Here is a 26452-nt window from a genome sequence, read left to right as displayed (position 1 = left end):
GGTTCAGCTGCTAGCCTTTGACCTGTCCATTGTCCTGTCCCTAGATGTCTCTCCAGGCCTCTCTCCTGAGGCCACCTCCTGTCCTCTTCCACACATCACGCCCCCGCCCACAATGCATGCCACTGGTGAGTTGCCACACCCTTCACCCAGCTATCCAAGCCCACACCTGGGCTGGAGAATCAGCCTGCCAAACTCCCCATCTTCTCACTCCACAACCAGTGGGGACCAAGCACTGGTGTTGAACTGCATCTCTTCAACACCTCACGCCTCTGCCCCTCCTGCACTGCCGTCAGTCATGCTAACACCGCAGTGGCAGTTTCCCTTCTTTTGTTGCTACAGGCCTTGGTCAATGCTCCAGAGGGATTGTTTCCCTTTCTCCCAGTATTCAATTGATCAACTTCTATTGATTCTATGGCCTAATTATGTCTCAAACCAATTCATTCTTTTCCACCCTGCAGCCGGCACCTTACCAGGTCCTTATTCTTCCTTAGCTGAACCCTTCTATTAATTGCTAGCTTGCCTCCCTGTCTCATCTTGCCATCCTTAGACCCTCCTCCACAGTACCAGGAGGAGGCTCTGTGTACCCTCCTCTGTAGACCCTTTCCTGGCCTCCCTGTTGGATGACGTCCAAGTCAGCTTCGAGGTGCACAGCACTCCTGGCCATCTGGCTGGCTGGCTATTTCTGCAGCCCCATCTTTAGCTGCCTCCCCGCCTCCTCTGCTGCTGCAGCCACCAGGAGGTATTCACAGTTCAGGAAACTGACCTTGTTTTACACCTCTGTACCCTTGGGCTTGCTGCTCCCTGCCCTCCTGTCTGCAGTGCCCCGCCCCTCCTCTGTGCTTGGGGGACACCTACACGTCTTATGAGACTCTGCAGACTGTCCCCTCATCTAAGTGGCCTTCTCCAACATCCACATCCTTTTTCTTCATCATCTTCTTCCATGGCCTAGCTCTGTTTTCCATTTCTTTCTTTCTTTCTTTTTTTTTTTTGAGACAGAGTCTCACTCAGTTGCCCGGGCTAGAATGCAGTGGCGTCAGCCTAGCTCACAGCAACCTCAAACTCCTGGGCTCAAGTGATCCTCCTGCCTCAGCCTCCCGAGTAGCTGGGACTACAGGCATGTGCCACCATGCCCGGCTAAGTTTTTCTATATATTTTTAGTTGTCCAGCTAATTTCTTTCTATTTTTTTTAGTAGAGACGGGGGTCTCGCTCTTGCTCAGGCTGGTCTTGAACTCCTGACCTTGAGCGATCCACCCACCTGGGCCTCCCAGAGTGCTAGGATTACAGGCATGAGCCACCTCACCCGGCCTCCATTTATTTCTGCCTCAAGGTTCAACATCACCTACTGTATTGCCTTCCACCTCAAAGGGGTAGTCACCTCTGATTCTCATTTTTGTCATTCTCTCAGCCACTTGGCTAAGACCCAGGCATCATCTTGGTCCTGACTTCTTCACTGCCCCGCCATGCCTGCTCCAACAGGTGCTTTTCTGTCCATTCTTCCTCTGAAGTGCTTCTTGATCTTTCTTCTCCTCCCCTTCTGCTCACACTCTAGTTCAGGCCCTCAGTACCCAAGCGTTTCCATGGTGATATCAGAGTTCTCTGTGGGACAACCTCAGCTTATTGGCCTTTTAGTCTTATAACCCAACTATTTCTGAGCATGTTATAATTCAACCGTGCTTGAATCCTTACTGATCTTGCAGTTGGACCCATAATCTGGTACAATCATGCCTTTGCATCTGCTGTCTTTAATCCCAGTCTCCATCTATTAAATGTCTAGCCATTTTCCATGGCCCAAATCCATTGCTTTCTCCGTCATGAAGCTTTTCCTGATCACTCTTATCAGAAGTGATCCCTTTGCTCTGAACTCTTGGATTTTGTACCTACTTAATGCTTCTGATATATGTTGGTCTGCATTTCATGATCAATTCTTGTGAGTGCATTTTTACCCACAAAACCCCCTGTATGCATTAGCAGTTGATCCCCACTTCCCCCCAGATTCTCAGCTCTAGACAATCATTAATCTACTTTCTGTCTCTATAGATTTACCTATTCTGGACATTTCATATAAATGGAATCATACATTATTTGTCCTTTTGCGTCTGGGTTATTTCCTTTAGCATAATACTTTCAAGGTTCATCCATGTTGTAGCATGTGCCAATGCTTTGTTCCTTTTCATGGCTGAATAATAGTCCATGAATGGATTTACCACATTTTGTTTATTTATTCATCATTCGATGGATATTTGGGTTGTTTCTACTTTTTGATTATTATGAGTAGTGTTGCTATGAACATTTAAGTTTTTGTGTACATATATGTTTTCATTTTCTTGTGTATGTATGTAGGAGTGGAATGGGTGGATCATATGGCAATGCTATGTTTAACACTCTGGGAAACTGCCAAGCTATTTTCCAAAGTGACTGCATGATTTTATGTTCCCACCAGCAATGTGTGAGAGTTCCATTTTCTCCACATCCTCTTCAACATTTATTGTCTGCCTTTTTGGTTGTAGCCATCCTAGTGGTTGCAAAGTGGCATCTCATTGTGGTTTGACAGCAGGACTTTTTTTTAATTTATTTTGGAGACAGAGTCTCGCTCTTTTTGCCCTGGCTTGAGTGCCATGGCATCAGCCTAGCTCACAGCAACCTCAAACTCCTGGGCGTAAGCAGTCCTTCTGCCTCAGCCTCCCGAGTTGCTGGGACTACAGGCATGCGCCACCGTGCCCGGCTAATTTTTTTTTCTATATATATTTTTAACTGTCCAGATCATTTCTTTCTATTTTTAGTAGAAACGGGGGTCTCGCTCTTGCTCAGGCTGGTCTCAAACTCCTGACCTCGAGCGATCCACCCGCCTCTGCCTCCCAGCGTGCTAGGATTACAGGCGTGAGCCACCCGCGCCCGGCCAGCAGGACTCTTTACTTATTAGATGTTCAATAAATATTTGTTGGATAAATGATATATATATGAAATATGAACAAACCTTTGAACAGGTGGTTTGACTTCCAAGTTTATTATAATAATTAGCTAGAAATGAGGATCAAAGAATCCAGTATCATTAGAATCCAATTTACAAAAAAAAAATGACAGTGTTTGTTTTTGTAGTAAAACTGTTTCACTCTTTTTCATTGCCAGTATTTTCTTTTCTTTTCTTTTTTTGAGACAGGATCTTGCACTCTCATCCAGAGTGGAGTGCTGTGGTGCAATCATAGCTCACTGCAGCCTTGAACTCTGGGGCTCTCGTGAGCCTCTTGCCTCAGCCTCCTGAATAGCTGGACCTACAGGCATGTGCCACCACACCCGGCTTTTATTTTTTTAGAGACAGGGTCCCTCCCGCTATGTTTTCAGGCTGGTCTTGAACTCCTGGCCTCAAGTGATCCTCCCACTTTGGGCTCCCAAAGTGCAGGGATTACAGGCATGAGCCATTGCACCCGGATGCCAGTATTTTCTAGATGGCATTATAAAGACGGTGATTTGTCATGTAGCTATGGAGGTTTAGATGTTTTAGATGTACTAAATTACGAGTAAAATTCCAACTTTAATATTTTTCCTACTAAAAACTTATCCCCGAATGGGGAAACCAGGCAAGGCTAACTTCTGATTCAGAGGCAGGGTGAATAAATAAAATAGTACTATCCACAGGGCCTTTCCTTTGCCCTTTCAATGGAACATGTTACAGGGTGGAAGCACAGGACACCAATTCTGTGATGACTGTGTGAATTATTACTTCTGTTTAAAGACCTGCCCATTCCTTCCATGATAGGCTTGTCTTCAAAAAAGCATTTGGAGGGAGGCTCAGAAAAATGCAACCGCTAAAATTTCTCTGGATAGATTTTTCCTCAGTAAATACCAGACCCTGGGAAACATAACAGGTTCTGAAAACTTAATTTTGATGACTGCAAGTCAGAGAAACAGCCAGCTGAACTGGTTCCCTCTTGGGCAGTGGTTTAACCTACTTATCTCAATTCAGATCTAATGGTCCAATTGCTTTTCCTTGGTTCTAGAGAGTTCTATCCTGGCCAGGGCCCATCCTGAGACAGACGCTTATGTCTCTAGCCCTGAAAACTAGAGTGCAGTGGAAGGCCTCAAATTAAAGGCCCACAATTGGGTTTACAACTTTCTATGGTGCTGAAGCCTTCTCAGAGGAGCTGGTGTGGTGGGGCCAGGGTCAAAGGTCACAGTAAATAGAAAGTAGCCATCTTTCTGCCTGTATAACATCATCTTGCCTAACCAGTCTCAAACGCATAATTCTACAGTAATATTCTATGCACATTCATCTTTAGAATTGGGGGGGGAGGTGGTGTTTATTTTCAACAATCACAATCATCCTTATCTTTCTGAGGATGTTTCCAAAGGCCGACAACAGACCCCTTTCAGAACCTCAGTGGCTGAAGTATTAACAGCTGGAAACATGTCAGCTGCTGTATGGAGGAAGCACAGCCTAGGCCTGGTTTCTCTGGGCTCCGCGATAACTTGGGGCAAGGCAGCCAGGGCGAAGCGTGGTGGCAGGAGCCCGAGAGATGGAGAGCGGCTCGGAGGAGGGCCCTGCTTTTCGGAGTTGAAACAGGAGCCCTCTGAGAGAAAGAGATACTGCGTGTGGCTTCCCTGATGCCTTGGAGGGCGACGTGGATGACACAGCATCGGCCGTTCCGTCGCGGGGTGGGGACACAGCGGCGGTAGGAGCCGTCCTCGGCCCCTCGTGGGCAGGCAGTCCCTCGCTGAAGCATCCTTTGTGGGGTGTGGGGAAGGGAAGGTGGCAGAAGTCGAGTCGAAGTGGAATGTGTTGGAGAGTACGCTCAGGGCGGCAGCCCTAGAGCGAGGATGGCCTGGGAGAGAAACAGTTTGAAGTTGGGGGCGGGGTGAAGCGCCTGCTCCTTAATCTCCTGCCCCATCATCTACTCGCCCCACCTGGATGCAGCGCGAGGACCGCGTGTAAAGGAAACGGCCCGGGTGGGGCTCCCCCGCCCAGATGCCTCCGAGAGACCGAGAGGGGCGGTGCCGAGTCGGGGACCCCGAGGCCCACACTCCGCCCCCACCCCCGCCCCCGCCCCCGGGCCTCCGGGGCACCCCTCTCGCGCCTCCGGGGCATCGCCCTCTCTCCCCCTCCTCTGTTAAAATAGTGAAACAAACCGTGGAGTCAAGTGATGGACAGCTGGGGGTGGGGAGTGGCCCGCAGCGAGGGGCTGGAGGGGAGGGGGTCGCGGTGGCCGGAGAAGGTGGCCGGCCGACTAGCGCAGGGCCGATTAGGATCACGCCCAGCTGCGGCTTCCAGGACCCTTCCCCTTGGGCGGCAGGGCCCTCCCATGACCCGGGGCGCCTCGGGACTGCGTAGGGCAAACCTGGGGCTGCGGTGGGGGGTGGGGTGGGGACTCCACCTCCATCCATCCCGGGATGGCGACTGCGGTCGCCCCTCTAAAGCCGGGGTGGCGGTGGGGGCGGACAGGAGGGTACCGCGGTCCCCCCACCCCCCCAGCTCGGGCCGCCGCCGCCGCCGCGGCCGCTCAGTAACACGTCCCCAGGAGACTCGCAGGAGCAACACGTGATGTGTCTACTTATCAGGGTGAGAGGGGGAGAGCCAGTCTCCCGGCGTGCGGGCGAGGAAGCGGGGCGGGGGGCCGAGACGGGGGCCGGGACGACGGCTGGGGCGCCGGGGTCGCCAGCTCCTCGCCCACCTCCCTCCCTGTGGGAGAAGAGGAGGAGGGGAAGTGACTGCGGAGTTGATGAACTTTGCACATCCAGAAACGCCATTTTGATTCCTTTTCCGGAACAAGTTTGCATCTCTCCTCGTTCTCTCCCCGAAGCCCACCGGTGCCCACCGCATCATGCCTGGGAGCCGAGCGTCCTGCCCGGCCGTAAGTACGTGCCCGGGGTTCCGGCTCGCGGGACTTGGGCGGCAGCGAGATGTCTGGGGCACAGCCGGAGCGACCTTTTAAAGAACTTTTGGGGATGGGAAGGGTGAAGTCTGCAGAGCGCGTTGTACTTTTGAAACTTGGCGTCTCCTGGAGCGGAGGACCCGCACGCCCCACGCCGCGCAGCATGCGCTCGGGGCGGTGGGGCCGGCCGGGGATGAGCGGGGCAGCCCTCTCCCCTCAGGCTGTGCCGGGCCGCTCCTCCTCCTCCTCCTCCTCCTCCCCCCCCCTTCCTCCGCTCCTTTCCCCTTCCCGAGCCGCCGGCTCTGCCAACCAGCTCCCGGCGCGAGCCGCCGCGGCTGCCGCAGCGCCGGGCCAGCAGGACCTGATGCGCATCCATATTAGCCGTCCGAGCGCAGGAATCCGGCCCGACCCGCGCCGCCGAGTTTATTTTTAACCAGCACCGCCGGGACTCGGATGGTGCGCTCACCGCCGGCCAGAAACATCTTCCCAGCGCTGCTCTCCATCTTCCGCCCTCTCTCCCCCGACATCCTCCCCCCCATGTGGGAGGGGAAACTTTTCTCCTACATACTTTCGAGTCCCTCTCGGGCCGGGAAGCGCGGAGATGACGGCGCCCGCCCGCCCGCCGCTGCCGCAAGGTATCCGGGGGTGTCCGCTCGGGGGTGCCCGTCTGGGGTGCTCGCGCGGGGGTGTCCCGCTCGGGGCTGCTCGGTGGGAGCATCCGCCGCGCCCTGCTCTGCGGACTTTGATCCTCCCGGGCGGACGGCGCCGGCAGGGAGGGGGCCGCGGGCAGCCCCTCGCCCTTGCCCGTTCCGGGCTCGCGGTAGCGGTCATGCCGACCACCGCCCGGGGGTCCGGGAGAGAAGGGGGGGTGGGTTCGTGCGGTCGCGTATTGTTCCCTTGCCCTTCCGTTGGCGGGGTACGTGCTTTCGTGGGAGCCATCGGTGTGGAGCGAGCCTGCATCGCGGGCGGGGGGGGGGGGGTCGGCGCCCGGCGCCGTCACGAGCACAGGAAGGAGGCCGGGAGCATCCGAGGCGGGGCCGGCCGCCGGGGCTCGCTCCGCCGCCCAGCTGTGGAGCGCGCTCGGAAACTTTTGTCCGCCGCCCGCTGGACCAATTTTTCGCGAGTTCTGGGGCTTCCCTTCCTCCTCCCATCCCGGCTCGCACCGCAGAGCTGGGGCGGGAGGGCGGCCCGCTGCCGACCGTCCCCCCCCCCGCCCCGCCAGCCTCGGGCCCGGCCCCCGCGCCCCCTCCCCGCTCGCGGTCTCTTAGGAAACTGCGACCTTAATGGTCGCTAAGGAGCAGGGGAGGTCCTTCCCGTCGCCGACCCCCTCCCTGGGAAGCGGCGTGTTTTCTGGACCCGGCCAAGGGCGCGTCGAGGATGTGACCCGCTCCCCGGCCGCGCGTGAGTGCGGGACGCGGCGGCCGAGCCCCTTCTCGGCAGGGCCGCTTTCCTGTCCGGGCGGGGCGGGGGTCTGGGGGCGCGGGACGGGCCCGGACGGCCGGCGGGCCGCTTGACAGGCGCCGCGTGCAGCTCGCGTCCCTCGCTCGCAGTGCATCCGTGATGGGTTATAAAAGAGGAGGAAAGTATTTCTCCTTGCTCAGCAGATTTGCCCTCCCTCGCTCCTTACTGGTTAGGAGATAGAACGTGAGCCCAGATCCGGACGAGCAGTTCACATTCCATTACGAAATTCTACACGGCTTCAGAGCCTGTAGCAGCGCACATTCGGGGCACTTTGGAGGGGGTTTCTTCTACTTTTGAGGATGCTGCTGCTGTTGGTGACAGAGAGAGGGAAGGGTGATTTGAAAATGTAACTTTTTGGTATGTTGAAAAACCTGTCTAGGGATTTTCATTAGTAGAGAAGTGAATATTCACGTTGTAGAGTTTAGATTTAAGCTCAGTTCCTTTAAAAGCCAATGGAAATAAAGTTTGCCTGTTGGATGGGGATGCTGGAAGTAGCGAGGAATTCGAGTCTCCTCAGTCTTGAGACTTGAAATGATTTTCTGCAAAGACGAAGTTGCTAGTGCATCCCGGTGTTTTTGAGATCGTTGCTTTTAGATATGTGGTGGTCTGTGCGTGTGCTCGAGTTTGTTCTGAAATAAGTTTGTTAAAGTGGAAGGTGAGAGAAAGAGAACTGCAAAGAAAAGAATGTATGGTGGTGTTTTTGTTTTTTCACACCCGTGAAAAGCATCTTCTAGATTTGGTGCTTTTTCAAGTAGGCAGGTATGGTTTCTAAAGGCACATTTTAACCCGGAAGTCTGAGTTAGAGGTTAAAGTCTTGGCTAAAACCTCCTTTAAAGAAAAAAACCCAAACGTTTTGTTCTGTGTTGCCTGTAGGAGTCCACAGAACTTTTGAATGAATGGGTTCGAAATACTCTTCAAATAATTTGTACAAAGGTGGACCACTAATTTTAGGATTTTTTTGGTTTTGTTTTTTTACCTCTGCCCTTTGGGAGGGAACCTTCTGGGTACCCTCTGATGGGTCCTGCTTTGATGTGCTTTGAGCTTTGGTTACACTGATAAATTAAACATTTGAATGGCTTTCATCAAGTTTTAAATGTGTTAAAAAATACCTCCCCCCTTTTACAAAAGAAAGGAGTAACTCTTTGATTTAGTTATTTGCGTAGTTTGTGCTCCATTTTAGGTTAGTGAAGTTGCACTGTCTTATTGTTAAAAATACTGCTAAGCTGGTAGCATTTTACGATGTTTTGTCTTTAAAGAAGATTTGCTGGACATGTGATACTTTCAAGAAATGCTGTTGATGCTTACTGTTATATGGAATATCATCCTCTGAGTTTTTCTACATACCACTTTATTTCTCATTAGAAATTCTAACTCTAAATAAGCCCAAATGGCAGACAAGTGCTTGTTATGTGATAGGGAACATGAATCTTACTCAGCTGGTACAGGTAGTGCATCCATTCCTAACTATTTACATCATCCAACAAGTGACCTTTGGATTGAAGGGTCTTTACTTTAAATTTCTTCAGGCAGACTCCTCAGATCTTATCTGCATCCAACACAGGTACAGCATATTGTGGGAGGAAAATAAGCCTAACCTTATTAGTCCTCCATCTGATCAGCTGTTTATTGGTTACCTGCTGTAGGCCAGCACTGTGCAATGTAGCTGCCGTTACCTGGCTTTCATTTTTACTTTTCAGAAAAGTTTTGAAGTGCTGTGTTGGTCCATGTCCGAGGTCAGTTTGAAAGTCTTTGCTTGCTATCTTATGCTCACTTGCTGACATCATTTATCACTTTCAGCTAAGGAAATTTCCTGGTTGATGAAGTTAAAAAAAAAAAAAAAAATCCACCCTTGTAGGATTTTGCATGGCATAATTGATATAAATTTAACTCCTACAAAAATTGGTTAAACGTGCTCTCTGGAAACAGTCAGAAGTGAATTCTTTTGATGTTTCTATTCATTATCCTTCTGAAAAGTAGGTGGTGCTTAGAAGGTCGTAGGATAAGGGTTGCTAAGCAGCTAAACAGAAGGATGCTAAAATTAACCGAAGCATTTCTGAAAGAGTGTCCTTCCCTGTTTTACATTATTTACTAGGTTTAATTAATTTCTGAATCCTCTATGTCTTTTGACCTGGGAAGGTAGGATGTTAAAGTTTGTTTTGTTTTTGTTATATTTAAATAATCTCTTTTGTAAGTGTCTTTAACTGAAGTTGAGTACTCTATTACCAGCCCTCTGGTGTCAGATGGCAGCTTGTCTGGGTGGACTTTTTGTTTACACTCATGTATTCCGATTAAACCTTCCCCAAGGATGCATGTGTATAACATCACCTTATTTCACGTGTTAATACTAGATTTTTTGGTCTGTTTTGGAAATTCTACATAATTATAAAGTGATATTTTATCTTTACTCCTAATTAAACAGATTTGCATTCAAAAGATAGAAATGCAATATAGTATCAATAGAAAGTATGCAATATTGCATCTCCTGATCAGGGGACAATAGCTTTCTTTCCCCCTTTCCCCAGATTACCATTCCCTTAGATTAGGTCTAGATAGGGAGGGCTCTTCTGTGTCACTCCACCTCCCTGGCTCAGTTTATTCAGCCCAGTTCAGGGATACCTTTTTAAAAATAATGTTAGGTTCGGAGTATCTTTGGAAGGACTGGCCGAATGTTAGAAAACAAAAAGAAGTGTGATTTACATTACATTTCTGCTATAAGTATATTTAAGAATCTTGAAGTTTTTTAGTGAGATAAAATGGTTGAAATCTAATTGAAGCCACACAGTTGGTAACCATCATCTCCTGGTCGAATGGCAAGCCTACTATACGTCAAAAGTTTCCCTGTCTCAGGGTTATTTGTGTATACATCTGACCTGTCAAACAGGCAATATTGACTCATTTTTAATATCCAAATATAATTAAGAAATTGATAAATGAGTTTTCTTTTATTTATTTATTTTTCCTTGGTGGTTTTTTTTTTTCTTTTTTTTTTTTTTGACAGCTAAAAAGGCCAAGAGATAAATGAGTTTTCTTTCTGTTTCTTTTCTCTCTCTTTTTCTTCTCCTTTTAGACTTGGAGAGTAACTTTTGAGCAGAAATAGCCATGGCCCTCTTCAAAAAGCAGGAGTCAGATGGTGATTTCTACTCTGGGGTGAGAGGCTGGGTTGGGGGAACCTCCCCATATATCAAAGGTAAAAGGTGTACCACATGAAACCCACAGAGAGGCATACGATGTGCCTTCTGAAATGCATTACTTATTTTTAATTTCCCCACTCTCAAAGAAGGCAGAATACAGAAAGGAAAACCATCTGCTGTTTTCATGCTACTGAGGTAGAAGAATGAGGAAGGTGGAGAGGAGCTTTTCCTTTTACGTTAGCAGTCCTGTCGGGCAGTGTCATCAGCTGTGCTCGTCTCAGTTTCTCTTGTCACGTTCCCTGGGTGCTCAGTGTGGTCTGAAGTGCAGCGGAGTGCGGCTGGGGACTGCACTCTGCCTTCGGCAGAGGTGGGTGGGGTGGAACGGATGGGGAGGAGGGGGCAGGGAGCTACCGGTGCATCTTGTTTTTGGGGGGACTTCAGGGTACAGGTTGGCAAGTCTGCCCATCAGTAAAGGTGGCTGCCTGTGAATAAGTGCTTCAGACAAAAGCAGTGGGAGAGGGTGGAGATTGTTTGTTCTGTGTGATTCAGGCAAGTAATGCTAAGAGAATTTGAAAACCTCTGTGCAGTCTGGGGCCTGGGTACTGACTGCTCCTGCAGGGATTCACCTGAGGGCTTGCAGACCTCAGGGCGGTGGGTGGAGAAAGAGAATGAAAAACCCCCACAGGCTCTGTCAGACAGCCAGACTGAAGAGAAAAAGTCTCAGTGGGGGTAATTAGATAAAGCTTTTAAATACTCTATTTGTTTTTCCCTAGCTCGCTGAGTGTTTCATCCCTTTCCCCCTTCTTCAGAGACTGTGGGGTAGGATTGTTATAGAAATAGGTGATATTTCTGGTGGTTTAATTACTTTAAAAATTTCCTTTTTAATTTTGGATTTAGTTAATTTCACCCTACTTTTGTGAAGGCTGTTAGCAAAGATTCCAAGTTTATGCTCAGAGCAACAATGTGAGGGTTACGTGGGTATATTGACCCATTTTACAACTGCTCCGTGGTCCGCCCAGAGGCTGGTGATGAATCAAGCCCCAGACCCAGAACTCTTAACTCCAGTCTAGCTCTGTAGTACAGCTGCTTTTTAGAGGCAGCTTGGCCTCAGTGGACTTAGCATTAAATATATCCTACCTGTTTATTTCTGTGTCTGTGTGTGTGGTGTTTTCTTTGAAATAAGACCAGGTCCTTTTCAAAATAAATCTGTGGTTGAATTTGAAGGTGTAAGGGAATTTAAAAAGAAACTTTAGCCTTTGGTAGTATTTCTGTTGATGAATGTGATTATATGCATCTTTTCAGTAGCTTTTCTACCTCGTGAGATTTTTGTAAGGGCAAAATAAGTATTCCAGAAAGTCAAAATCTATATATGGAAGAAAGTGGAATATTTTGAGCTCAGGAAGCTTTGTGGGTATCCACTTTGGATTTCCTTTCCAGAATTTTGCACAATTCTATTACCTTAGGCAAAATTTGCCTAGGAGTTGATGTTCAAATTGAGGAAATGCAGCACTTTCTTTTGCTTTGAGCACTGGAAGACAAGACCAGTGCTCACTTAGGGATGAGTTTTAAGGATAAGGCAGGTGGCAGGCTTGGGACTCAACTCTTTAAAGCAGTGGTTCTCAACCTGTTGATTTGGTCCCCAGGGGACATTTGGCAATGTCTGGAGACATTTTTGAGTGTTTTGCTGGGGGGAGGGGGGAGGGGTGCTCCTGGTCTTTAGTGCATAGAGACCAAAGATGTTGCTCCACATCCTACAATGCAGAGGGCAGCTCCAAATGTCAGCAGAACCAGGATTGAGACAGCCTGCTTGGAAGGTACAGTAGCCGTGGCCTGTGTCATATCTACAAGTACGCTAGGTATGCTCCCAGTGTCGCATGTGATATATTTGGAGATCTGAAATTTTGTAATGCAAGTAAGCTCTCATTATGTGCCTGTACGTTAGCATGGTTGGCAAGTTCAAGGTTTCACAAAAAAATTGGGGTTGGGGAAAACATTAAGTGACATTAAATGTATTTGAAAACCCCTTAGTAAATAAAACTTCTAGAACTCATCTGCTTCTAAAACAAACCAGATTCACTGGCCCCGTGAAACTGTTCTGGTAGGTGGCCCAGCTTTCCGAGTCCCCTCTTCAGTTATTTGGGACACTTGCTCTGATGCTGTCATCTGCTAATCCCCCTTGTGTTTTAAGCTATCTGGAATATACCCTTTTTAAAAAAAAAAAAATTCAAATGTTTAAACTAGCCCTTTTTGCATTTATAGTCTCCTTTATTTTATTTTCTCAAGTTTTTGCAAAATTCTTACATAACTGTCTGCCCTTTTTATAGGGTAGTGTTTCTGAGCCAGGTCCTCTGTCCATATGTGTCCTCTTGAGAGGCTGGTGGGAGGGAATAAGAGGGTGCAGAGAAGGAGACAGTGATGCTATTGATGTCCCACGACCCCCAGACCTCAGACCAGAAATGTCTTGTATAGTGTGACAGGAGTGATCTTTTAGCCATAAGTGCCACTTGGCCTGAGCCCTGTGCCTCCACATCCTGCCCCCCACCACCAGCTGCCTGCGGTGGGCAGACAGTTGCCCCAAAAGGGGCCTAGGCTCCCACTTACTTTACAGACTTGCAGCGCTGGAAGATAGCTCTTTTTACATCGGAGACCCTTGGACAGGCTGTAAGCACCCTGTTGACGGCAGTTGCTCCGATGGTTATCAGTGAGGCCACCTTTCCAGCCCTGTGCCTGGGCACAAGTTGTGGTCCCGCGGAACGCCCCATGCATTCCGGTGCTTTTCCGTCTTCTCCTCTAACCTATAAACCGGCAACTCCCAACTCTCTATCTCCATTTACAACTTCTCCCAAGCTGGAACCTTTTATCACCCTGCAGGTACCTCACCCTGCAGGTACTTGTAAAAATGAAAGTCATCCCACTCCCTTCTGGACGGTGATCTTAAATGCACCAGCCACCCAGTCTTCTAGGCCTGGAACCTCACTGCTGTCCTGACTCCTGTCTCTCTCAGCCCTCATGTTCAGTCAGTCACCAGAACCTCCCTGAAACCACGCTCCAGTCTGGCACTGACACTGGCTGTTCCATCGCTCCTGACCTAAGGCCTTCATCAAGTTGCAAATGCCTCCTAGGTTAATTTCCTGCCACCAGTTTCTCCCTACTGCAGTTCATCCTGCAATCTGCTGCCAGAGTTATCGTCCTCAAAAACTAAAGTTGCTCATGTTGTTTCTCTGCATAAAAACATCTCTTGGCTCCCTGTTGTCTACAGGAAGAAATCCAAACTCCTTAACTTGGCATACAGGGACCTTCGCCTGCTTCCAAACCAAATTTCTAGTCTCAGCTCTTGTCACTCCCTTCTACGCCACTGCCACACTGAATAATTTCTTACTCCCTCTGCTTTTGCACAGGTTGTTCGTTCTTTTGTGTCCCCATCCCCATCCCCTTCCCCTGGCAAGGACCATTTCTTACTCTTCTTTCAAGACCTTGTTCAAATACTACATCTTCTAGGGAGATTTAGGCCCTCTGTCCTAAATAACTTTTACCTCTGTCAAGTCTGTCTGTTGTCATTTATCTGTTAACATGTTTCCCCCACCTCAAGAATATTTTTCCAGGCCCTGTACCTAGCAAGATTGCATAGTTAGTGCTTACTTGATACTTTGTGTTGATTTCTAATACAAAAAAGGAGAGTTTTGGAGATTTTGGAGAAGAGCCACATGTAATTTGGAAACTAAGGCCTAAATTGCGCTACAGATTTAGTGAAGGAGACGGACATAAACTAACATTTTCAGCATATCCGTCATGCAGAGGTTTGGTGCTAGGTGTACACTGGTGGGAAAGAATTTTAAATGACAAAAATTCTAAAATTAAAGTTGGCTCAGCTTAATTTAAAGAGAAAAAAAATCCTTGTTAATGCCTGGTTGCGCTAAAAGCTGTCACACTGGGGCCTTTACTAATTATAACCATTTTTCATGGCTCTTGGTTTGAAGTTTACATTAAATAGGAGAGATGGGCACACAGATCAAAGACCAAAATCATTTCAGAGCTCCAATGTGTGGGCCCATTTTCTCTGCTTAGTTAGAGTTTTGTTTCATTATTGGTATGAGTTAATAGGAGTGTTGGTCTGTGTATAATTTAACTTCTCTTTTTTCCGTTACTCCTTGGATTTAAAACAAAATACCAAACCAGAAACCTACAGGGTATAAATCTTGCTTTATTTTTGTGTATGTGCAAATATATACTTGATAATAGCTGATTGTAGATCATATTTATAAAAATGATAATTTTCACTGTTTTAGGGGAATTTCCTTTATCCCAGGACTTTATTGTAAAAAATAAAAAAAACCAAAACACTTCTCTGAATACACAAAACCCAAATCTTAACTTTCTTTTAAAAGAGGTACATACATCTTTGGAAATAGGGGAGATACCAGGAAGATGGAGTGGGTGTTTCTAAATACAGGGTGGACCCCGTAAATGGAATTCCTTTTCAAACAATGAATTCTTTAAAAAAAAATTGCATGGTGGAAAATTACTAAGTTTAAATATTCTTTAGTAAGTGCTTACCTGGTATTTAGAGTTTAGGCTCAGATCTGACAGATACATGCAGATATAATATTCTTAGTTTTATTTCTGAGGAGGCTGATATATTTTCCCCTCTGATGTAGAAAATAGATTTTTAAAAGCCATTTTCCTCTTTCACTTTAGGACTTTTATTGTTGTTTTGGGGATAAAACTGTTTCGTGAACATCTCAAACAGATTTTTCCATGACTTGGTTTGTTAAATCTGTATGTATTTGGTTAAACTGTTCTACTTAAAAGTTTTAAACCGAGTATAATTTAAAGGAGGCTTAACTCCTGTGTCTCTGAATTTGATTCGTATTTAAATCATGAAAATTAGGTTTCTGAGAACCATTTGTCATTCAAGAGCTTAGTATGGCTTTACAGCCCCCCTTTTCCAAGTGCAATTCAGTATCAGATTCAGCCTCCTTTTGGAAAACAGGCAGCTTTCCACCACCACCAGATTTGCCAGCCCTGTGATGTTACTTTTTAACATTTACAGATTTTATTTATTTATTTATTTATTCATTTATATCTATCTGTCTGTCTATATAGATAATAACTTTAGATAGACAGTCTCTTGCTCTGTCACCCAGGCTGGAGTACAGTGGCGTCATCACAGCTCACTGCAACGTCCAATTCCTGGGCTCAAGCAATCCTCCTGCTTCAGGCTTTAATAAATATTTGAATTATCTACTATGTGAAGGTACTGTGTTAAGCACCAAGCCCTCTGGTATGGAAAGAGACAGTTGCTAGCCTCATCAAGGATGTATCACATTGAAAGAGACACGTTCGGCAATGAACAGGTCATTTGTATCTGTGCTAAGTGCTAAACATTAAGTATGACAAGGACATATGAAGTGAAGTTTGGCCTTTGTGTGGCTGGGAGGAGTGGAGGATGCTGGGAGGCAGGTCAAGGAGGGCATCTTGGCAGAGGATGCTGGGAGGGAGGTCAAGAAAGGCATCCTATGGAAATGACATTTGAGCTAATGTCTGAAGGATGGTGAGAGGAAGGAAAGAGTATTTCCAAGAACAGCTCGTATAAAGGCCCTGAGGTTGGAGAGGGAAGTGAGAGAAACCATGTGTTTGGGGGAAGAAAAGACACAGAGTAAGTGAATGGTAGGAATGGTGAGGTAGGTGGGGCTATAGCAGGCAGCTAAGAATTCTGGGAAGCTATAAAAAGTGTTAGGCCCAAGATTGGCATGATGAGATTTACATTTTTAAAGATTACTCCTACCCAGAGTGGAGAATAGACCTGGCTAGAAGGAAGCAACTATTTTGCCTTCTTTTTGCAAGAAGGTCAGTTAGAAGGCTAGCTTTTGAAAACATTGAAAACCAGTGGTGGCCTGGAGTGCAGTGGCTCTAGAGGTAGGGAGCTTCGATGGCTTTGGTAGAGATTTCAGAGGTGGGATAGAACTTGGTGACTTTGGGCTGGGGGAAGGGAGAGATGACTCCCTGGCCTCTGGCTTTTGTAGCTGGGTGGATGGTGGTGCCTTTCTCTGAAATTGGAATGCTTCTGGATTAAGCAAGTTTTATGCACAAGGTATGTTCCCTATCCTTTAAAGACTTATATTTATGTTTCCCATTTTTTTTTTAAAGCTTTTTCTCTACTACTATGTTTTAAGTTGGTTAAAAATTATGAACCTCTGTACCTGGTATGGATGAAGCATGAAAAGTACTTAAATAATAGTTGTAATAGAAATGGACGTTGTTGTTCTTACCTATGGAAAGAAATGACTAGCGTCCTCCTTCCTTCCCCTCCTTCTTTTCCTTCTTTCCTTTTAATTTCTGATGCTTTAAGGAACAGGAAAGATTTCTTATAGGTGGCCTGAGCTTTTGAATGATTTTCAGATGAGATGGACACCTGTGTCTTAAGAGTGTTTAAGTTTGTGCTTGTTTTAGTGATGGTTTATCTCTGAGCATGGCTTGTGGGGAAGAAGCTTTGGGTAAGAACCAAGCTAGGACTCTCACAATTGCTCAAGCCTTTGCTTAGGAGTATCAGAACTCCTTTCATGACCCGATTTTCTAACTTATTTCTTAATTGGAACCACATAAAGGACCTCAGTGGTCACCTGATGCCCTTAATGCCTTAGAGTTACATCAATATTTTGCTTGACCAGTAATCTGTATGAAAACAAAGTTCATTCAGTAAACAAAACTTGTTGTGTATCTACTGTGTTCTGGGCTCTCCACTGGATCTGTGGGTGCCAAAGGAAAAGAAATAACCCTTTCCATAAGGAGTGGAACTTGTCTCCACAGAGTGATTGTCTAGCGGGTATTTAAACACCTCTGGTGATGGCAGACTTGGTACCTACCCCCAGGCCGTCCTTGGGTTTCTACTGTGTTAATTAACTTTTTTTTTTTTTCCCATGGCAAACAAAATCTTTTTGGAGCAAGCTAGCTAATGACGTGTTTTCTGCTGAGTTGGTACACACTAGAAGCTGGAGTGCAGGCATGCTGCCCTGTGCTTTATGCAACTAGTGAGGCAGCCTGCAATCTGACCCTCAGACAGTTCCATCAGGGTTTTGTGTTCCGGGCTGGTCGGCCAGTGGCCATCTCCTACATTAGGATTTCTGCTCCCCAGGCTTCCCTCGGGCTGCAGAGCCATCCCCTTGTGTGTGAGTTGGGCCACCATCCTTTAAGATGATCTTACAGGAAAGTCTTATCAGGGCTTCTGTTTTGGGTAATGCTTGTCTCTGATATCATCCAAATGACTCATCAAAACCTCAGGTGAATCCCAGCGTGTCCCGAAGAAGTTTCTCTTTTATGGTGTCTGTGTTGATGGATGTGACTTGAACGTCCGTCTGGGCCCCAGGTAGCACTGGTCGTTTGCCCACATTGGGGAAAACATGATTTTCCTTCTCTTGCTTCGGAGCATGGATGTTTCCACATCACCACAACCGTATATATCCCATAAGGGCAGACACCACACTTTATTCCAGTCCTGTATTGATAAGATGAAGGAGGGGCTGAGGGGGAGAGAACTCAACAAAGATCCTTCCCCCACCCCACCTCCACCCACTTTTCAAAATTGGAATAGCTTAGTGAGGAGATGCTGTGAAGAAAACTTTTAAAACCGGGCTTAAGTATATTTTTTTAAAAATTTAAATTGTAAGGCTCTCTACAAACAACTCAGAGTCCTTCTCCACACTGTGACCCAAGCAAGTGTGTGAATTTGGAGGTCTGATGAGAAGGTTGTTATAAATATAGCTTACTAGATACTTGCCCTGTGATGAATATCCAAAATTGGTGTCAGTAGTACATTCAGTAACCGATTTCTGCTGATAGACGTATACACTCACTTTTGGATAACCTCTTCATAGGTACTTATTTGGAAAGTGCCAGATAGTGGTGACCACACACCCTCTCTGTTGGGTGATTTTGCACCACTGTGGTGTCACTTCTTCACGGGCCTCATGTGTTAAGTTCTCTAGGCTTTGGGGTATTGGCATGTCTCCCATACAGTTGTCTTCGGGATACGTTAGACCATCTGTTGCATTAAGATTACATGAATGAAAGTTGAATATATTTTATGTAAAGCTCCTGAGGAGATTAATGAAATAAGTTAATAAATAAATGCTTTGGAATTTTAGTGAGCTTTCTCCTCAGAGAAGTTCAAAGTGGTATCAGTTAGGCCAGGCCATGTGATGTGTCTTTAAGGGTGTCTGTGATATGCCCCTTCTTTGTGGACCCAAAGCCATTGTCACCTTGCTAGGAATGTGGCATTGGGATATGTGCTGTAAAAATTACTTTTTCCTCAGGAAAATGGGTGTTCTGCCTCGGAACAGGAGAGCGGATGCATGGTCGGTCCTGTCGCGGCAGTGTAAGTGCTGAGGGCAGGGGTGGGCACCCTCTTCTCAGTTCTGCTGTTGGTTTTGTTTCTTTTTTTAAGCGACTCTTGATGGCGATGTGGGCAAAGAGGGTGGCAGGTGTGTTCTGAAGCTTGCCGTGTGCCTCTGTCTCTTCAGTCTGCACTGGAGAGTAGATGGCGTGTGGTCATGTGTCCATTTTGTGGTGTACTCATGAAAAACGGGGAGGAGCACGTGTGTATTGGGAAGTAGTGTGGGTAGCACTGGTCAAATTATTGTATTTAGGGACCATGATTTCTTTCATTGTTATCTTTACAGTACATGGAATTTTGGAACGGCATATTTGGCCGACTTGTCTCTAGGAAGTCTGATGGCAGCTAATGCTGCCTCTCGTATCTCTTTAGAAAACTGGATCCACAGAAATCCAGTCTTAAACAGCAGAAACTTTAAATCAGATAAACCAGGAGTTAAGTATTTCAGTTTCTCTTCTGCCTTCGCTAGACTTAACTTCATACAACTTCAATCTGACAAGTCAACAATCTAAAGTCATTACACTTTAATTTTCCACCTCTTTTTGGTTGTTAGGCTTTTCATGGAGAAATACTCTGTATAATAGTAATAGGAGCAGCACTCTTAAGAGCTAACATTTATTGAGCACGTACTAGTTACCATCGTCCTAAATTCTTTACATGTCTTTACAGGCATCATCTCATTCATTCCTCACAAGTCTTTGACTCAGTGATGTAGGTGCAATTATTATCCTCATGATTCAGAGGAAATTGAGACCCAGAGAGGCAGCCCCTAGGAGGATTTAGACAGCGACCTGTGCTTCTAACCCTTGCTCAATTACCTCCCATAGTGACATGGTCCGCTCACCACATACTCACTGAAAACCTGCCATGTGCAGAGCCCTCCCTAGGATGCACATCAAGGGGAGACATGGGCAAGAACGAGTGTGCTGTGACTGGAAATAGCAGATGACAGCTTACCGGTGGAACAGCTCTTTCTAGCTGGCGTTTGACGAAACGAGCTAGAGCATCACTTCTGTGCCGTCAGGAGGGGAGATCGGTGTTCTATGGAGTGAGGGGCTTGCAGAGGTGATGTTAATATCTGAACCAGCTGGCTGGGCTTTGGGTGCCCCAGAAGGGTGAGGGATCAGCAAGATGTTAAAGCAGAGACTGGGAGCCGGCGAAGCCCTGGACAAGTCCTGCCGAGGATGGAGCTTTCACCACATTCCCATTGGAAAGGTTAACGGGTGGAAAAGAGTTGATTTTTCATAAGGGGGGAGATGTCCTGGAAGTGGAAGAGGGTGGGCTTAGACTCCAGGTTTCTCCTGGTCCTCTGCCTCGTAGGTAAAGAGGGGCTCTCCTGTCCTGTCTCTTAAAGCCTTTCTTGCGGACACCTACTTTTGACCTCGCTGAAAGTGCCAGAGCCCTGTTTCAGAGACTTGTATGTTGGCCACTTTTGGAGAGACCAGGAACTGTAAGCTCTGTAAGTACTTGGGGAATTCAGCTTTGCTTTGGGTAGGGCCAATGCCTTGAGAACAGGTACATTGTTGTTTTATACTATAATAGGTTATTGTTATTTCACTTAATTTATAAGCTTGAGATTTTGTCTCAGAATTGGTATTGAGGTAATTCTAAGAGGCCCAATGATCTGTGGACCTAGTGAAGTAGGGGCAGCAACTGGGTTGATGTAATTACTAACCTGATCTTAAAATTTGTCCAGGTTCCAGTGCGGTAGCCTGTGGGAGGTGTTGTTTCTTTGTTGTTTTGCTTTTTAAGCAGGAGGAGCCATGTGGAGTGGAGGCCAGGGAGAGAAGGATGTCCTATCGTAGAGTGTTTTGTGGCGGGGGTCACCAGTGTGCGTTGTTCCTTTTATGAGGGTGCCTGCGTAAGTTATGGAACTGGCAGGTCTTGAATTGCGATGAGCACTTGAAGGTCTGTTTCCTGTTTCTGGTGGGTCTGTGGAGAAGGACTGTTTTGAAACCAGTAACAAGTAGAGAATTTAAGCCTCGTGAGCTACCAGCTCAATTATAACCGACCTGTCTTCTCTATTTACTACTATTATTATTATCATCACTGTTATTTTGCTCATCACAATTTGGTAGTCTCAGCAGAGTAGTGAAAACCAGTCTGGATTGGGAGACCAGCATTCTGAGCTCTGTCATTTTTCTCATCTGTGGAATATCACCATCAACAAGCTTGCATCAGGAACCGCTTCCTGACACCTACCCCTGGTACCAGGTTCTGGAAACACAAGGATGAGTAAAGCATGGTCCCTGCCCTAAAACTCACCAGTGTCTCACAGCCAGCAAGGACATGCAGCGGACCTGCAAGCAGGAAGTGGTCAGGGAAAGAGGAAGTGATGCTCGCAAATGTGCAGGGCTTGCCACGTGGAGGAGAAGGATGTGGGGAAGGGAGAACGTACTTCTAGGCAAAAAGAACAGTTTAAGAACAGGCGCTGGAGTATGAAAATACAAGGCTTATTTGAGGACAGGGCAGTGCAAGTAGTGGAGTGGGACCAGAGGATTGATTGAGTGTGTGGAGTGTTGTGTCTAGCTGGGGTGATGACGGGGGTTGACCCTGGAAAAACAGACGGAGGCTAGGCTGTGTAGGCCACGTGAGCCATCGAGTGCTTGACGCAGGGCCACGATGTGAGCAGCTCTGTGTGTTAGAGACCTTTTAGAAAAATTAAGGAGGAGAGGAGACAACTGTGTTCAGCAAAGTGCAGCATGAGCTTGGAATTTGGTGTACCCTCTTTAACAGAATAATTTCTTCCTTTGTTTTTTTTAAAGAGATTTTTCAGCCCAGGACTTGTGGGCTGCCTTCTGAAGCACTGTTAAATGATAATGGAAAGGTGGGGACGTTTATTTTCAGAACACAGAATTCAACTGAACAATGTTGAAACTTCTCTAATTGTGTTTTACTAATTGGTACTTATTTAAGCTCATTAGCGAGTGGAATTCTTTAGACAAAGGAGAGGGACTCATTTCTTTTCTCTCAAAAATATTGAAGATGGACTCTGGGAGTCAGATAGGGACGATGTATTCCTGGTAACCACCGGTTTGGCTTGTCAGCTGGGCATGAATATGCGGGGAGAGGGCGAGGGCCCTGGGAGTGAAGGCTTTGGGGGCTGAAGGCCTCTGGTAGAAACTGAATCTCTTCAGAGGTGGAGCTGTCTTACAGCAGTTGCCAGCTCACTGCTCACCTGCAGAATGCGGGCCCTCACCCAGGTAACGGCTCCGCCCCTCGGATGTTCCCTGTCCTCTGCTCAGATCCACCCTCCCTCACTACAGATGAAACGGCCAAGAAAGGGAGCAGCAAGAAAGGGAGCAGCGTGTGCCCAAGGCTTGAAAAATGGGGTGAATGTGAGCGAAGTCAGACTGCAGGCCCCAAAGACAATTAGTGGGATAGTAATTATTGTAGAGGTACAATATTGCTTTGTACACTTAGGTTTTCAGAGTCCTCTGTCCTCTGGGGAGGAAATACTAATTTTTTATAGCCTGACTTTATACATTTCAAAGCTTGTGCTCACAGACTAAGGGGATCTGGCTGAGAGGGCTGTGCAAGGGTGGGCACCCTGTAAAATTGGTAGGTTGGACAGAACACATACCTTAAAGTTAATCATTTTTATCACCTAAAATGGATTGATATATTTTATAATTTTCCAAATTGTTGGCAACCTTTTTTTGTTTAGTTTGGTTTTTTAACGTGTTCTCTCATTTGAGCTAGGGTTGTGCAGGAGGAAGTAGGGTGCTGGTAAGCTGAAGTGGGACTTTGGGGGACTTGGAGGGGAGTTGGGGTGGGGGCAGCATCTGAAAGTGCTATGCCCAGGGGGTTCCTCCTGCATGTATGACCCGGGGCACACTAGTTAGGGAGGGCAGGCACTGTGTATGTCCATGTGTAATGGTCTCAACAACCTGATGAGGCAGAGCTATTATTTTCCCGTTTTTAAAGACAGGGAACTGAGGTTTAGAGATGTTCCTATTTCTGAGATCATGCAGCTAGTGACAGATGACCAGGAAGCTTTATGGTGCATTTCTACAGTCAAAAGAAGCATTCTTTTTGTTGTAGATAATCTCACCATACCTTGGTACCTGCAGAGTTTCTACCACCTAATTGAATTCGTTTGTCTTGATTCTTTGCAAACAGTTGGCTTAGATTTGAGCATAACACATTATTTGATAGCTCCAGCTTTATCTGGATTACCCTTAATTGAGCAACTGCTGTGTCTAGGATGCTAGGTCTAGACATGGTAGAGCATGGTGGTTCTTGCCTTTGGGGAGTAGATATTGTGAAAAGAATTCGCAGTGCCATGTGGACCCTGAGCCAAGTTCCCATGGGAAGGCTGAGGCTCACGGAAGCTAACAGGACTGCGTCTGTGCTTCCAGGAAAAGCACCAGCAGGGGCTGAGAGCCCAGCAGGAAAGTGCAGGTTGATTGGGAGTTTAGGGTGTGATTTCTTGTTGAGGATGGTGTACTAGCAGATGGCAGGGTTGGAGGGATACGTGGGGCAAAGTGGAGGTTGGGACAGAATTCTACCTTTCCTCTGTACGTGGTAGGGCATCCTAAGTTTTTTAAGCAAGGAAGTGACAAGTTGGCCTGCTGGGGCCTTGGAGACACCCTCAAAGGGGGGAACGTGGTTTAGGTGTCTGTGCTGTGCCTGGCTCGATTCACTGTTTGCTTCTGGCCCGAGGCAGAGCACATCCCAGGGCAGCTGGTACAGGATGAGCCCAGCGACAGCTCTCAGGATCTCTGAATTGCCTAAAGCCACTGCAGTGATGTACACACAGAGAAGCTTGATTTCTTTATAGCCAGACTTGTTGAGAAGCTGAATCACATACTCTGGCTTAATATTTGACTTCGTAGTTACCAATTCTAGGTGAGCCACCTTGGAGAGGGGGAACATCCTGTCATAGGAAGGGTGCGGCCAGGCAGCAGGGAACCTGGATTCCATTTTCACCCTGACAAAAGTTTTGGTTCATCTCCCTTGGGTCTGGTAGGTTCCTTTTGGGTGCTTGTTTACTTAAATGATATATCATGTTTATAATGTTGGTAGGTGGGTTTATCTATGAATACCACTGGCTTACTGAAGGCAGGGCCGAGAGCTTTCCCGTAAGTCTGTGCTGAGTGGCGCTTTGGGTTAGTCAGAACACCTGGCCCTGAGCTGGGGGCCTGCCCCTGGCCTCAGGTGTTGTATGTGGCACTTGAGCCTACTCTGCCAGCTCCCCCGCCCAGCCCAGTTTTAGAGTCATGCCTAGTCTTCGGCTGTTGTGTTCTCTGCCTGGGCCCAAAAGGAGAGAAGGGGCGCCCTCGCTGCCCTCGCTGCCCTCGCTGGGGGCAAGAGCAAGTCTGGATGTGTGACTCGCACTGATAATTCCCCCAAATCATTTTTATCCTCCACAGCCAACGCGCCTTCCTCTAAAAACCTGCAAAGCAGTAGTAAATCCCTTTCCATTCCTCTCCTTTGCTCTTTCAGTCCTCTGGTAAAGCTGGAAGTGCCTGAAAGAGAGGCAACCGGAGCCAGGGCCGACATAATCCACACACTCTGGACGTCACCCCGGGTGACTCAGATTTGGTTGCATTTGTCATTTCACAACCACCTGCATCTGATCCTACTGTGTGGGCAAACTGTGCCGGAGAGTCTCTGCCCGGCGCCTGGTCTTGGGAGCACAACACCACCCTTCCCCAGGATGGCTTTTCCCAGTCTACTAGGGAAAGATGCCTCGCCTGCCCCCGCTCCCCGCCCCATTCACTTCCGTTAATAGTCATGTTTAAGCGGCAAATACGTGCCATCATATGCCAGTCACATTAAACCCTCTCTGGGCATTTTCTCCATAGTCCTCACCGCAGTCCTATCAAATCGGTATAATTATCCTCATTTTGCAGATATGGAAGATGGCGTTTGGGCAGATCGCCCTAATCTTTCCAGTTACCCTTGATATATAGGAGACACTGCACCTCTCACTTTCTGTACTTTATCTCATTTAATCTTTGCATCGGCCTTAGGAGGTCATTGTTATTTCCATTTACAGGTGAGGAAGCTGAGCTTAGAGAGTTTTAAAAACTTGCCCAGTGTCACTCCAGCCAGTAAGTGAAGGCATCTGAATTTAAACCCAGGCCATCGGACTCCAGTACAAGTGTTCTCAATCTTGGCTCTTCTGTATTTGTTTATTAAGTAAAAATTTCTAGTTTGGGCTGACAAATATGATAGCTTATCTTGGATTTGTTTTCTAATGCTTTTTCCATTTTTTTTTTTTTTTTTTTTTGAGACAGAGTCTCACTCTGTTGCCCAGGCTAGAGTGAGTGCCGTGGCGTCAGCCTAGCTCACAGCAACCTCAAACTCCTGAACTCAAGCGATCCTCCTGTCTCAGCCTCCCGAGTAGCTGGGACTACAGGCATGCGCCACCATGCCCGGCTAATTTTTTCTATATATATTTTTAGCTGTTCATATAATTTCTTTCTATTTTTAGTAGAGACAGGGTCTCTCTCTTGCTCAGGCTGGTCTCGAACTCCTGAGCTCAAACGATCCGCCCACCTCGGCCTCCCAGAGTGCTAGGATTACAGGCGTGAGCCACCTCGCCCGGCCACTTTTTCCATTTTTAAATGGGGGATGAGTCCTAGGAAACTAATGTTTATCAAGTACCCACTAAGTTTTAAGCCCATTTTCTGCCTAAAAAATCTATTTTTTCTTCCTCATACTAGACTGTAAGCTCCATGAGGACCTCTTGTTCTTTTTAAACGTTTTATTCACGGACGCATCCCAAGGACATACTCGTGGAAGGAATGAGTGAGGCAGGGGTTATGTGACCCATTTTGCTGGTGGAGATACCGAGGCAGGGCACTTGGGTGACTTGCCCATAGGCACACACCATCCTTGAAAACAACTTTTACTTTTTACACACAGATCCTTTTTACACATGTAAAATGAGAGTAATCAGATTTATGTCATGGGATTGTAGGGTGTGATATAAAACACTAAATACCCAGACTCTGGTGCGGTGTAAACATTCAGTAAGTGGCGTATACGTTGTGGTTGGAGCTTCTCTTCTGCATGTGCCTTCATTTCGGGCAGGATGGCCACACAGATTAGTAAAGCTGAAAATTTGTGAGCCACAGAAACTTTAAAAAACATTTAATTAATCTAATGTTCCTGTCTTTGCTATACTATCCATCAAGCAATACAAGTAGTAAAATAATGAAATCAATTCAGATCTACCCTGGGCAAGTGGTTATAACTGGCAAGACTTGATTAACCGTATTTGCATTTTCTCTGTTTACACTCATAGAGTATTGCACTGGAAGGGGCCTCAGGGGTCATGGTTCATTTATTCTCCTCACACCCCCTTAATTTATAGGAGAGGATAATGAGGCCTGGAGAGACACGGGGTAGGGCTGGGCGTGGAACCTTGGTCTTGCGTGCTAGATTCTCTCAGATGTCAGCGCACCCTGCCAAGTCCTGGAGCCTGCAGTTTTGTCCTCATGGGCTTGTCTGAACACTTGTGTGGTAGAGCCACAATTATTCCTGCTATGATGTTAGTGAGTAGATTATATCAATAATCCACCAAGAGCCAATAAATCAAAATCACTACTATTTAAACACTTTTTTACTCATTATAAAATGTTCTTAGCCAGGC

The 26452-nt window shown here is 46.8% G+C and overlaps 1 protein-coding gene across 6 annotated transcripts in view; it reads left to right on the top strand.

Annotated features, from left to right (window-relative positions):
* Positions 1-26452, top strand: part of RREB1 (ras responsive element binding protein 1) — a 177136-nt gene that overhangs the window by 39164 nt on the left and 111520 nt on the right. For 2 of the 6 annotated variants that reach the window (XM_069493451.1, XM_069493444.1), the window contains exon 1: positions 5571-5848. The exons of 1 other annotated variant lie outside the window; for it this stretch is intronic. The gene's annotated coding sequence lies outside the window, so the exon portion shown is untranslated. Of the gene's footprint in view, positions 1-5570; positions 5849-6209; positions 6501-7239; positions 7267-26452 lie in introns of those variants that run through there. 3 more of the 6 variants (XM_069493446.1, XM_069493445.1, XM_069493448.1) reach the window with 3 other exon arrangements.

Source organism: Eulemur rufifrons, chromosome 18 (genome assembly GCF_041146395.1).
Source record: "Eulemur rufifrons isolate Redbay chromosome 18, OSU_ERuf_1, whole genome shotgun sequence".
In the NCBI taxonomy this organism is placed as follows: Eukaryota; Metazoa; Chordata; class Mammalia; order Primates; family Lemuridae; genus Eulemur; species Eulemur rufifrons.
This window is presented reverse-complemented; position numbering and strand designations above follow the sequence as displayed.